We start from the raw sequence: 10,406 nt of genomic DNA, 5'->3' as shown, positions 1-10,406 counted from the left end.
AATCTTTTATACCAGTTCAAAATTTGGATCAAGGTGCTTTCTAAAACAATGGATTGGTTTTCAGTTGAAGTTACCAAGAACCATTTTACATGTGCCATTTTGGGCCAAGATGTGGCTCAATTGCTGAGGTCCTTTTCAAGATTGAACAATGTCCTTTGAAACAAATGTCTGCATGTCTATAATAAGAATATAATAAGACTATTCTTATTATGTACGTAAAACACACAGTCTTATTATATACATATAATACATATGTATATACACATTCTTTTTATATACATAAAACATACAATCTATGTTTTTAAAAGTACAGTGATACCTCTATTTAAGAACGCCTCTACTTAAGAACTTTTCTAGATAAGAACCGGATGTTCAAGATTTTTTTGCTTCTGCTTACCGCTACCAATAAGACAAACTCACATGGCACATACACACCTTGGGCAACTTTCACACACCAGAATGGACATGGATCTGAAGAATAAAAAGCTCATGGTTCTAAGAATTCCGTCCATTTCTTCATGTTGTACAAATACAAATTATTCCCAGATAATCGGGCAAGATTCCATCCTAAACATCCCAGACTTGCAACAAGGCCAGCAGCCATCTGTGAGTAAATCCAAGCAATTTGTTGGATAGATGCAGAGCAAATTTGTTCCTGTTAAGAGTTCATGTTATCATATCTATAGGGTGGCAATTTCTGTTCCTTTCAGTATGGGATTAAATAGAAAGAAATGTTTTTAACATAATGAAGTTAGATACAGTGATCCCTCGAGTTTCGCGATCTCGATGTTCGCTAAACGCTATATCGCGAGTTTTCAACCCGGAAGTAAACTCCACCATCTGCGCATGCGTGCCCTTCCACGCATGCGTAGATGGTGGAGTTTCCCCGCCGGGCAGAGGCTTCCCTGGGTCTTCCCCCTCTTGCCCCGGTAAGGCGCGAGCAACGGCGTGGGCGGGTGGGCGGCACACGCGCGGGGAAACCCCAGGGCCGCTTCTCAGCTGAGAAGCGGCCCCAGCAACAGCGCGGGGGGTGGGCAGCACGCGCGCGCGCGGAGGAAACCCCAGGGCCGCTTCTCAGCTGAGAAGCGGCCCCACAACAGCGCGGGGGGCGGGCAGCACGCGCGGCGCGCGGAGGAAACCCCAGGGCCGCTTCTCAGCTGAGAAGCGGCCCCAGCAACAGCGCGGGGGGCGGGCAGCACGCGCGCGCGCGGGGGAAACCCCAGGGCCGCTTCTCAGCTGAGAAGCGGCCCCAGCAACAGCGCGGGGGGCGGGCAGCACGCGCGCGCGCGGAGGAAACCCCAGGGCCGCTTCTCAGCTGAGAAGCGGCCCCAGCAACAGCGCGGGGGGTGGGCAGCACGCGCGCGCGCGGGGGAAACCCCAGGGCCGCTTCTCAGCTGAGAAGCGGCCCCAGCAACAGCGCGGGGGGCGGGCAGCACGCGCGCGCGCGCGGGGGAAACCCCAGGGCCGCTTCTCAGCTGAGAAGCGGCCCCAGCAACAGCGCGGGGGGTGGGCAGCACGCGCGCGCGCGGAGGAAACCCCAGGGCCGCTTCTCAGCTGAGAAGCGGCCCCAGCAACAGCGCGGGGGGCGGGCAGCACGCGCGCGCGCGGGGGAAACCCCAGGGCCGCTTCTCAGCTGAGAAGCGGCCCCAGCAACAGCGCGGGGGGCGGGCGGCACGCGCGCGGACAAGCAGCAGCAGCGAGGCGGCGGGGAAACCCAATCTTCGGCTCCTCGCTGCTGCTGTGGAAATACTTCCGCACCGCTACTTCGCGACAAATCGATCATCGCGAGGGGTCCTGGAACGGAACCCTCGCGATGATCGAGGGATCACTGTATTTTAATATACAGTAGTACCTCTACTTAAGAACGTCTCTATTTAAGAACTTTTCTAGATAAGAACTGGGTGTTCAAGATTTTTTTGCCTCTACTTAAGAACCATTTTCTACTTAAGAACCCGAGCCCAGAAAAATTTCCCAGGAAATTTGAGAGCAGCACAAAGGCCCGGCCAGTTTCCTGCCATTCCCCCTTTAATCCCGGCCATCTGGGCTGCCAGAGGAGCCTTTTGGTGGTGCTTAAGGAGGCTTTGGCAATCCAGAGCAAATGGAGCATTTTCTTTCTCTGGGCACTTGGACAGGGAATAAACCTCTACCAGCACCCAGAGAAAAGAAATGCTCCCTTTGCTCTGGGCAGCTGAGGAATCACCACAGTGAAGGAAAAGCGCCGGCTACAAGATGAGCGAGCGAGAGGAGAGGGGAGCCCTTAAGAATGGGAAGGAAGAGGCAGCAGGTATGGGAGGCAACCTCGCGCCATGTATATTGGAGCCACATGTTCCTCACCGCTCAGAATCCCTCTTTTTTCTTTTTTTAAGTCTTAAGGTTTTGGATTTTTTTGATTCCCTTCACCTCACCTTCTTCCTTTGGCAGCAACTGTCCTCCTCTTCTTCTTCCTCCTCCTCCTCCTCATCCTTATCCTCCTCCTCCTGCCACCCAAATTCTGAGCTTTTATTTATTTTCTAATGGGTTTGCACACATTATTTGCTTTTACATTAATTCCTATGGGAAAAATTGCTTCTACTTAAGAATGTTTCTGCTTAAGAACCTGGTCATGGAACGAATTAAGTTCTTAAGTAGAGGTACCACTGTATGTGAATTATTGCTTAAACATTTGTACAATTGCTTTTTCAATGCTTAGACTGAAGAAGTAAACATGAAATGAATGTTAAGTAACTGACTTAGGGAGAAGATAACAGTTTTAAGGGATAGCCATCTATGCTTTGATTGATTGATTGATTGATTGATTGATTGGTTGGTTGATTATATCCAATCAAGTCATGTTCACCTCCAAAGACTGCATATACAGTATATACATTATCCATGACAATCTAACATGAATTTATCATTTGGTCTAGAATAAAGATAGACAATTTTTAATAATTTTGAAACATTATTTTATATTCACATGATAGAAATAGATTTAGAGATCATTGAGATCAGAATTTGGATGAATGTAGAATTTTTATCAGATTTAAAAGCTCAATTCCCTTGAACCAGCAGAAAACTAGCACAACATTTGCAAGATAAGAATCCTGTGCTAGCTACATTTGTAAAAGTAATAGTTTTAGCATTTTTGTTGATTTAAGTTCCATATTCACAATATTCTGAGATATGTTTTCTCCCAACTAATTTATTTTATTTGTTTGTTTGTTTGTTTGTTTGTTTTGTCTAGTACATATTGGTGCTATACAAAGTTATAATATAACTTCAGAGTCTTTGGAGAGGGGCGGCATACAAATCTAATAAAATAAATAAAATATACATGATACCTGATACTAGTAAAAGAGAAACATTAGGACAGGGGACGGAAGGCATTTTGGTGCACCTATGCACGCCCCTTACCGGCCTCTTAGGAATCGGGAGAGTTCAACAGTGGATAGTCTAAGGGTAACGTTTTGGGGGTTAGGTGATGATACTACAGAGTCTGGTAGTGAGTTCCATGCATCAACTACTCAGTTACTAAAGTCATATTTCCTGCAGTCAAGTTTAGAGCGTTTTACTTTAAGTTTGTATCTGTTGTGTGCTCGTGTGTCGTTGTGGTTGAAGCTGAAGTAGTTGTTGACAGGAAGAACATTGTAGCAGATGATTCAATGGGCTATGCTTAGGTTGTGTTTAAGACAACATAGTTCTAAGCTTTCTAAATCTAGGATTGTAAGTCTAGTTGCATAAGGTATTCTGTTGCAAGTGGAGGAGTGGAGGGCTCTTCTAGTAAAGTATGGATGAACTCTCAACATTTTGGTAGGCAAAAATACAGATTAGAATTTTCAATGGTTTCTCATTAATAACCAACAAAATCAGGAATATCAAAGCCACTGTTTTGTAAACAACAATAATAATAATAATAATAATAATAATAATAATAATAATAATAATAATAATAATTTATTAGATTTGCATGCCGCCCCTCTCCGAAGACTTGGGGAGGCTCACAACAACAATAACAATGTGACAATGTAAACAAATCTAATATTTTTTTAAAAATAATTAAAATAAAGACTGTATCTATGCTATTTAGATATCTAAACAGTTACTTCATCTGATTTCTTTGTCTTCTGAAATTTGCTAAACTTGAATTGGAATTATACACTAAGGGTAGCATCTGTTATTTGTCTGCCTGGATTCCATTAATATCTCAGATTCATTATTTAAACAACACAAAGTATTTGAATACATTTTCGGTAAAAACAAACAGGCGTCCTTTTTCTAAAGTGTTGATGCTTTTTTTCAGGCTTGACAGACCAGAATTAGATTTTTATCTTTAAAACCTTTTCCTCTTTTTCTTTCCCATTTGGCTAGAATTATAAAGAGAAATCAGCTGTTAGTGTCTGGCAGCTCTTTGTATTCACAGTCATAAATATTTATCTAATGGTTGAAATTAAACAAATAGAGGAAACAGTAAATTAAAGATTCAAAATAGTTGCAGACAACTGTTTCTGCTGAGAAAACTACAGTGAAGCAACATGCCTTGCTTTATTGGCAGCTCTCACTCCAACACATATATAGTCGATATGTAGAATGGATGATCTGATAATTGAGAAGTGATCCAGCAATAGCACTTAGACTTATATATCACTTTACAGTCCTTTACAGTTTTATCTAAGCAGTTTACAGAGTGAGCATATTGCTCTCAACAATGTTGGTCCTCATTTTACCCACTTCGGAAAGATCAAAGGCTAAGTCACCCTTGAGGCTGGTGATATTTGAACTGCCAAATAGCAGGTTGGTTGTGTCTGGTTATTTGTCAAGCCTAGCTGAGAAGTCAAGCTAATCCACAAAGAATCAGGTATTCTGTAGCTTATTTCCAAAATCTGTTGAGGATGCCTGATAGATGACCTGACATGTGAAAGCAGAAATGGGATAAAACACCAACTTTCTCCAGTTTAGAACACAATGTTTGCAGCAGTTCCAAGAAGATTTGGTAACCAATTGCACTCTGATTCAAGTGACCTGATGGCACAGGTAAGTTTCCAATTGCCTCAAGAGCTCTCTGAAAGAGTCTAATGACCTTTCCTCCCCTCCCGCAATCCATGTTTCCTTTCCCTCCCCCACCAGTCTATCCAGTAGGTGGTTTTGCTACAAATTTGGAACTATGAACATGCATGTGCACTTGCTTTGCTCATGTGCAGTGCTTCTGTACATGCACAATGCCTTCTGTGTATGCACAGCTTATCTGTTGTGACCTCTGGGTGAGTAGGTGAGCCTCCTGCCCAGAGGTGGGTTCCATTTACCTTCACCACCGGTTCGCATTGTGATGTTTCACTTGTATGCTTGCTTCCAAGCATGCTCAGTAGTAGGATTCAGCCTGAAACACAGTTGAGGTCAGTATTAACCCAGGGTGGGTGAAAAGGCTCTTTTTCAAGCAGCGGAAAAGGAGAAGCCATCCAAACATGGAAAAATTTGCCAAAAATTCCTCCCCAAAGGATGGTGGCATCCATGGGCCGGCACCAACCAAACTCGATCCATGATACCATCATCATGTCAACAGAGGTCACTAACAGTTTGGGCAATCGTGTCCAAACTGGGAGGAACCCATCCCTGCTCCCACTGCCATAGCTAATGGTTGGCCCAAAGCTGGGTGAACCTGTTACAACCCAGCACTGATCCTATCAGTACCTATCCTTTCATCCCCTTACACCATCCAGTCTCAAGTGTCGATATCCATTCTTCCATCAGAACTGATCAAACGTCTTGGACAAGAGATGAAATGTTTTCTTCCTCCTCCTCATGGAAAAAACAGTCCAGTTGCCTTTTGAAGAAGAAATAAACCTGAGATGTTTTTGAAGTGCTGTTCCTTGGACAAAAAAGATAAACTAACTGCTGATGTTGAAATAAATTATGATATTGAAACTCACGAGTTTTTTCTTGTGAAATGCCATATATTTCAAAATATAATAGCTGTCAAATAAGTAAATTCCCCTGGCAACTTGATTTTAATAGAGTTTAGAGCAAGCCAACTTTTTAAAGGAACCTTAAAGAGTATATTTGGGAAATATGTTGTATAATTTTTATTTATTTTGATAAGATGATGTATATATTTGGTATAAGCTCAGCTTTAGTAAAAATGGAATTCTTCCTCCCATCTACACTGCATGAGGAATGTCCTAATTGCCCAGGGCTGAGTAGAGTTTTCACTTCCTTCTCGTGGTTAATATATTATGACTAGTATTAACCTCAGAAAGGAAGTGGAAAACTCTCTTCACCTCCTGGGCAATCAAGGAAGAGACTGAGAGACAAAGTAGATTCAAACTGTCCCCATTACATTTTAACTTCCCAGAGGCTGATGAGAGGAGCTGCTGCCTGTGAGTGGAAGAGGCTGATAGGGAGTATAGAAGATAGTGTGCAGCAGCTGCCAAAAAAGCCAACACGATTCTAGGCTGCATTAACAAAGGGATAGACTCAAGATCACATGAGTCTATGCATGGTATGTCTGTACGTATGTTTGGTTTTATAATAAGGGTTTTTAACTGTTTTAGTATTGGATTACTATTATATGCTGTTTTATTGCTTTTGTTAGCCACCCTGAGTCTGCGGAGAGGGGCGGCATACAAATCCAATAAATAAATAAATAAATAAATAAATGAACAAATAAGTGTTAATACCACTTTATAAGGCCTTGGTAAGGCCACACTTGGAATGCTGCATTCAGTTTTGGTCGCCACAATGCAAAACGAATGTTGAGATTCTAGAAGGAGTATAGATAAGAACAACAAAAATAATTAGGGGACTGGAGGCTAAAACATATGAAGAACGGTTGCAGGAACTGGTCATCTCTAGTTTAATGAAAAAGGCACCAAGGGAGATCTGATAGCAGTGTTCCAATAACTTAGGACTTGCCACAAATAGAGAGTCAAATTATTCCCCAAAGTGCCTGAGAGCAGGAGAAGAAGCAATGAGTGGAAACTAATCAAGGAGAGAAGCAACTTAGCACTAAGGAGACATTACCTGACAGTTAGAACAATTACTGTATTTTTTGAAGTATAAGACACACTTAGATTTTAGAGATGAAAAACAAAGAAAAAAGTATTCTAAACCAAATGGTGCAGTAATATATTATTTCATAAAATACCAGTGTAGCAGAATACATTTTACAACTGTGTACACTTTTTACAAACTTCAAACTTAACAGCTTTAAGACTTGTGGTCTTCAACTCCTAGAAATCCTCCTCCAGTCATGCTAGCATAGGAATGAGAGTTGAAGTCCACAAGTCTTAAACGTGCCAATTTTGAATAGTCTTGCACCCCCAATCCCTAACCCAGGAGTCTTCAAACTTGAGACCTTTAAGACTAATGGACTTCAACTTCCAGAATTCCTCCTCCAGTCATGCTAGGTGGGGTAATTAGAAGGCAAAAACAGTCCAATTTTTTCAAAAAATGGGCCATTTTCACCCATTTTTTCCCTGCAAAAATTGAGTAGCCAAAAGGTCTGGGGAGCCTGCAGACAGCTCTTGGGTGCTGGGGGGGGAATGCAAAAATGCCCCCATTTTGCGAAAAATTGGCCAGTTTTGTCAGTTTTTATGAAAACAGGGGCATCTTTACCTTCCTCCAGTCACTAGAAGCGGTCTGCAGGCTCCCCAGACCCTTTCCCCACCCCATTTTTCTGAGAAAGGGTGAAAAATGGCCCATTTTTTGAAAAAACGGGGGCATTTTTGCCATTCCCCACCAAGAGCTCTCTGACGGCAGGGACGGGGGAGCAGGGCAAAAATGGTTGCATTTGGTGTATAAGATACACCAACATTTCCACCCTCTTTTGGTGTGTGTGTGTGTGCATCTTATACTCAGAAAAACATAGTAATCTGTGGAATAGCCTGCCACCAGAAGTTGTGAATGTTCCAACACTGGAAGTTTTTAAGAAGATGTTGGATAAATATTTGTGTGTAGGCTTTCCTGCCTAAACAGGAAGTTGGACTAGAAGACCTCCAAGGTCCTTTCTGTTACTCTATTCCAGTGTTTTTCAACTAGGGTTCTACGGAACCCAAGGGTTCCGCAACGGCCAGCCAGGAGTTCCGCGACTTAATGAGAGAGAAAAAAACCCCAATCAGGACCATACTCATACTGGTATGTCTGCCCAAATCCCAGTGACTCTGGGTGGTTTACAACATTAAAAACTACAACATAAAACTATGCCTCACCAGTGCTAGCAACAACACACTCAGGTCAACTACTTGATTGGTTCTATCTCTATTCAAGGTCCCCAGACAAGCTGACAAAATCATGTCTTAAGGGCCTTTTGGAAAAGCAACAAGGTGAGAGGGATAAATTACAAGAAATAGTATAAGGGCAGACTAGATGGACCATGAGGTCTTTTTCTGCCACCAATCTTCTATATTTCCTGACAAAATCATGTCTTAATGGCTTTTTGGAAAAGCAACAAGGTAAGGGGGAATTGTATTCCTGGGGCAATGATGTTCCATAAAGAAGGGGCCACCACTGAGAAGGCCCTTTTTCAGGGATACATAGAAACATAGAAGATTGATGGCAGAAAAAGACTTCATGGTCCATCTAGTTTGCCCTTATACTATTTCCTATATTTTATCTTAGGATGGATATATGTTTATCCCAGGCATGTTTAAATTCAGTGACTGTGGATTTACCAACCATGTCTGCTGGAAGTTTGGGCTTGCTTTGAAGGGACATAAACAGTACCAGTACCCGGTACAAGGTACAGGTTCCGCCAGAAATCTGATGACACCAAAGGGTTCCCCTGAAGAAAAAAGGTTGAAAAACACTGCTCTATTCTATTCTAAGATCAGGTTCGTTAAATTAAAGAATTCAATTTAAAATTATTAGAATTTAAGTAATTCTTCTTTTCAGTCTTGGTCATGGAATTTATGTTGCAATACTTAAAACTATTAATAGGAAACGTAGTAGCAAAAATACAATAAATATGACATCTTTACATAACAAAAAAAGAAAGTGCTCTGACCTTATAAAAAAGCATATCACATCCAAGCATCCTTGATCAGAACAGCACTAAAGAGTCCAAACAAGACCTGATAAATAAATATCCGCAAATTCTTTTTGGGTGAGTCATCACCTTCAAATGAAATCTCATTTGTGAGGATCGTCTTGGTTTGAATTACTAAGCACTTATAATAAATCATGACCCTTGGACACTTGTTCAAAATCCTGCAAGTTTCTCTTTTCTTTTCTGAGTACCATTTGTTGGGGGTCAGGGGAAATGGAGGGTCTTGCCTTCTCTTTCTGCTCAATTGGTGGGACACAGAATGCTGGACTCGATGGGCTTTGGTCTGATTCAGCATGGCTCTTCTTATGTTCTTATGTTATGTTCTTTGTAATATTCTAATTTCCTAGAATATTTTAAACTGCAACATCCTCTCTTGACAATGGACTGGACTCATATGGCAAAATACAAATACCTAATGGAATTATAGACTACTTGTGAGAATAATGTATCTCCAAGTGCTTATATGAAACAATAGTACTGCAGATAATCTTAAACTGGTTTTTTTCCACAGACATTTATTTATTTCAATTTATATAGTTGCTCATCTCACTTATATGTTATTGGATAGCCCTACAATTATATTCCCAATTATAAAATACTATTCTTAGTTTTATTGGAGCCTTTAATGATTTGTTTACCTACAAAAACTCCACATAGGGAAAGAAAACTCTTCTGAAGGCACCGTGGGGTTTTCCCCCCCATTATGGAGGCAATTTAGGGTGGATTTCCAATTGGGAAATAGCATGGGGAGGAATTGCTAAGAAACCTCCCAATTTCTCCTTCATGTTGCCCTTTTTATTCTTCTTCCAAGTAGAATAATGATACCAAGTGCCTTATATGGGAAGGAAATATCAGAAAAGCAACCTGGGACTGAATGAAATAGGTAATATGAAAAAGAAAATGACAGAGAGATCAATTTCAAAATACAGAGCAGAAATCTTGAAAACACTTATTTTGAAAGAAAAAAAAAACAGATTGTCAAACTGAAGATAATTTGCTGAATCACCTTTTATCTTCCTGTCTTGTCATCAGCTTAGGCTTGACAAACTCAGCGAAGTTTTGAAGTTTTTCTAGACCAAGTGCGTCATAAGCATTATTCTGCAGAACATTTTTTGTGATGTTGCGTGGAATCATTGCCTTGTGGGGCATCATTTCCTGTACTTCAGCAGCACAGATGATAAACTAGGAGGAAGGTTATGCACGCAATAATTACTTATTTACTTGCTTGTGTGGAGAAAAACCCTAGCTCTCTGCAACTTAGAAACAACAGTCAATGCCATTTAATATAAAGATAGAATCATACAAAACCATGAAATTATCAATACATAGCAGCAACAGGCCCCAGTTAAATAGAATCAATAGCATTGCCTTTTCTAAAATGAGCAAAACA

Source organism: Erythrolamprus reginae, chromosome Z (genome assembly GCF_031021105.1).
Source record: "Erythrolamprus reginae isolate rEryReg1 chromosome Z, rEryReg1.hap1, whole genome shotgun sequence".
NCBI lineage: Eukaryota > Metazoa > Chordata > Lepidosauria > Squamata > Dipsadidae > Erythrolamprus > Erythrolamprus reginae.
The sequence above is the reverse complement of the archived record's forward strand: the minus strand, read 5'-3'. Positions refer to the sequence as shown.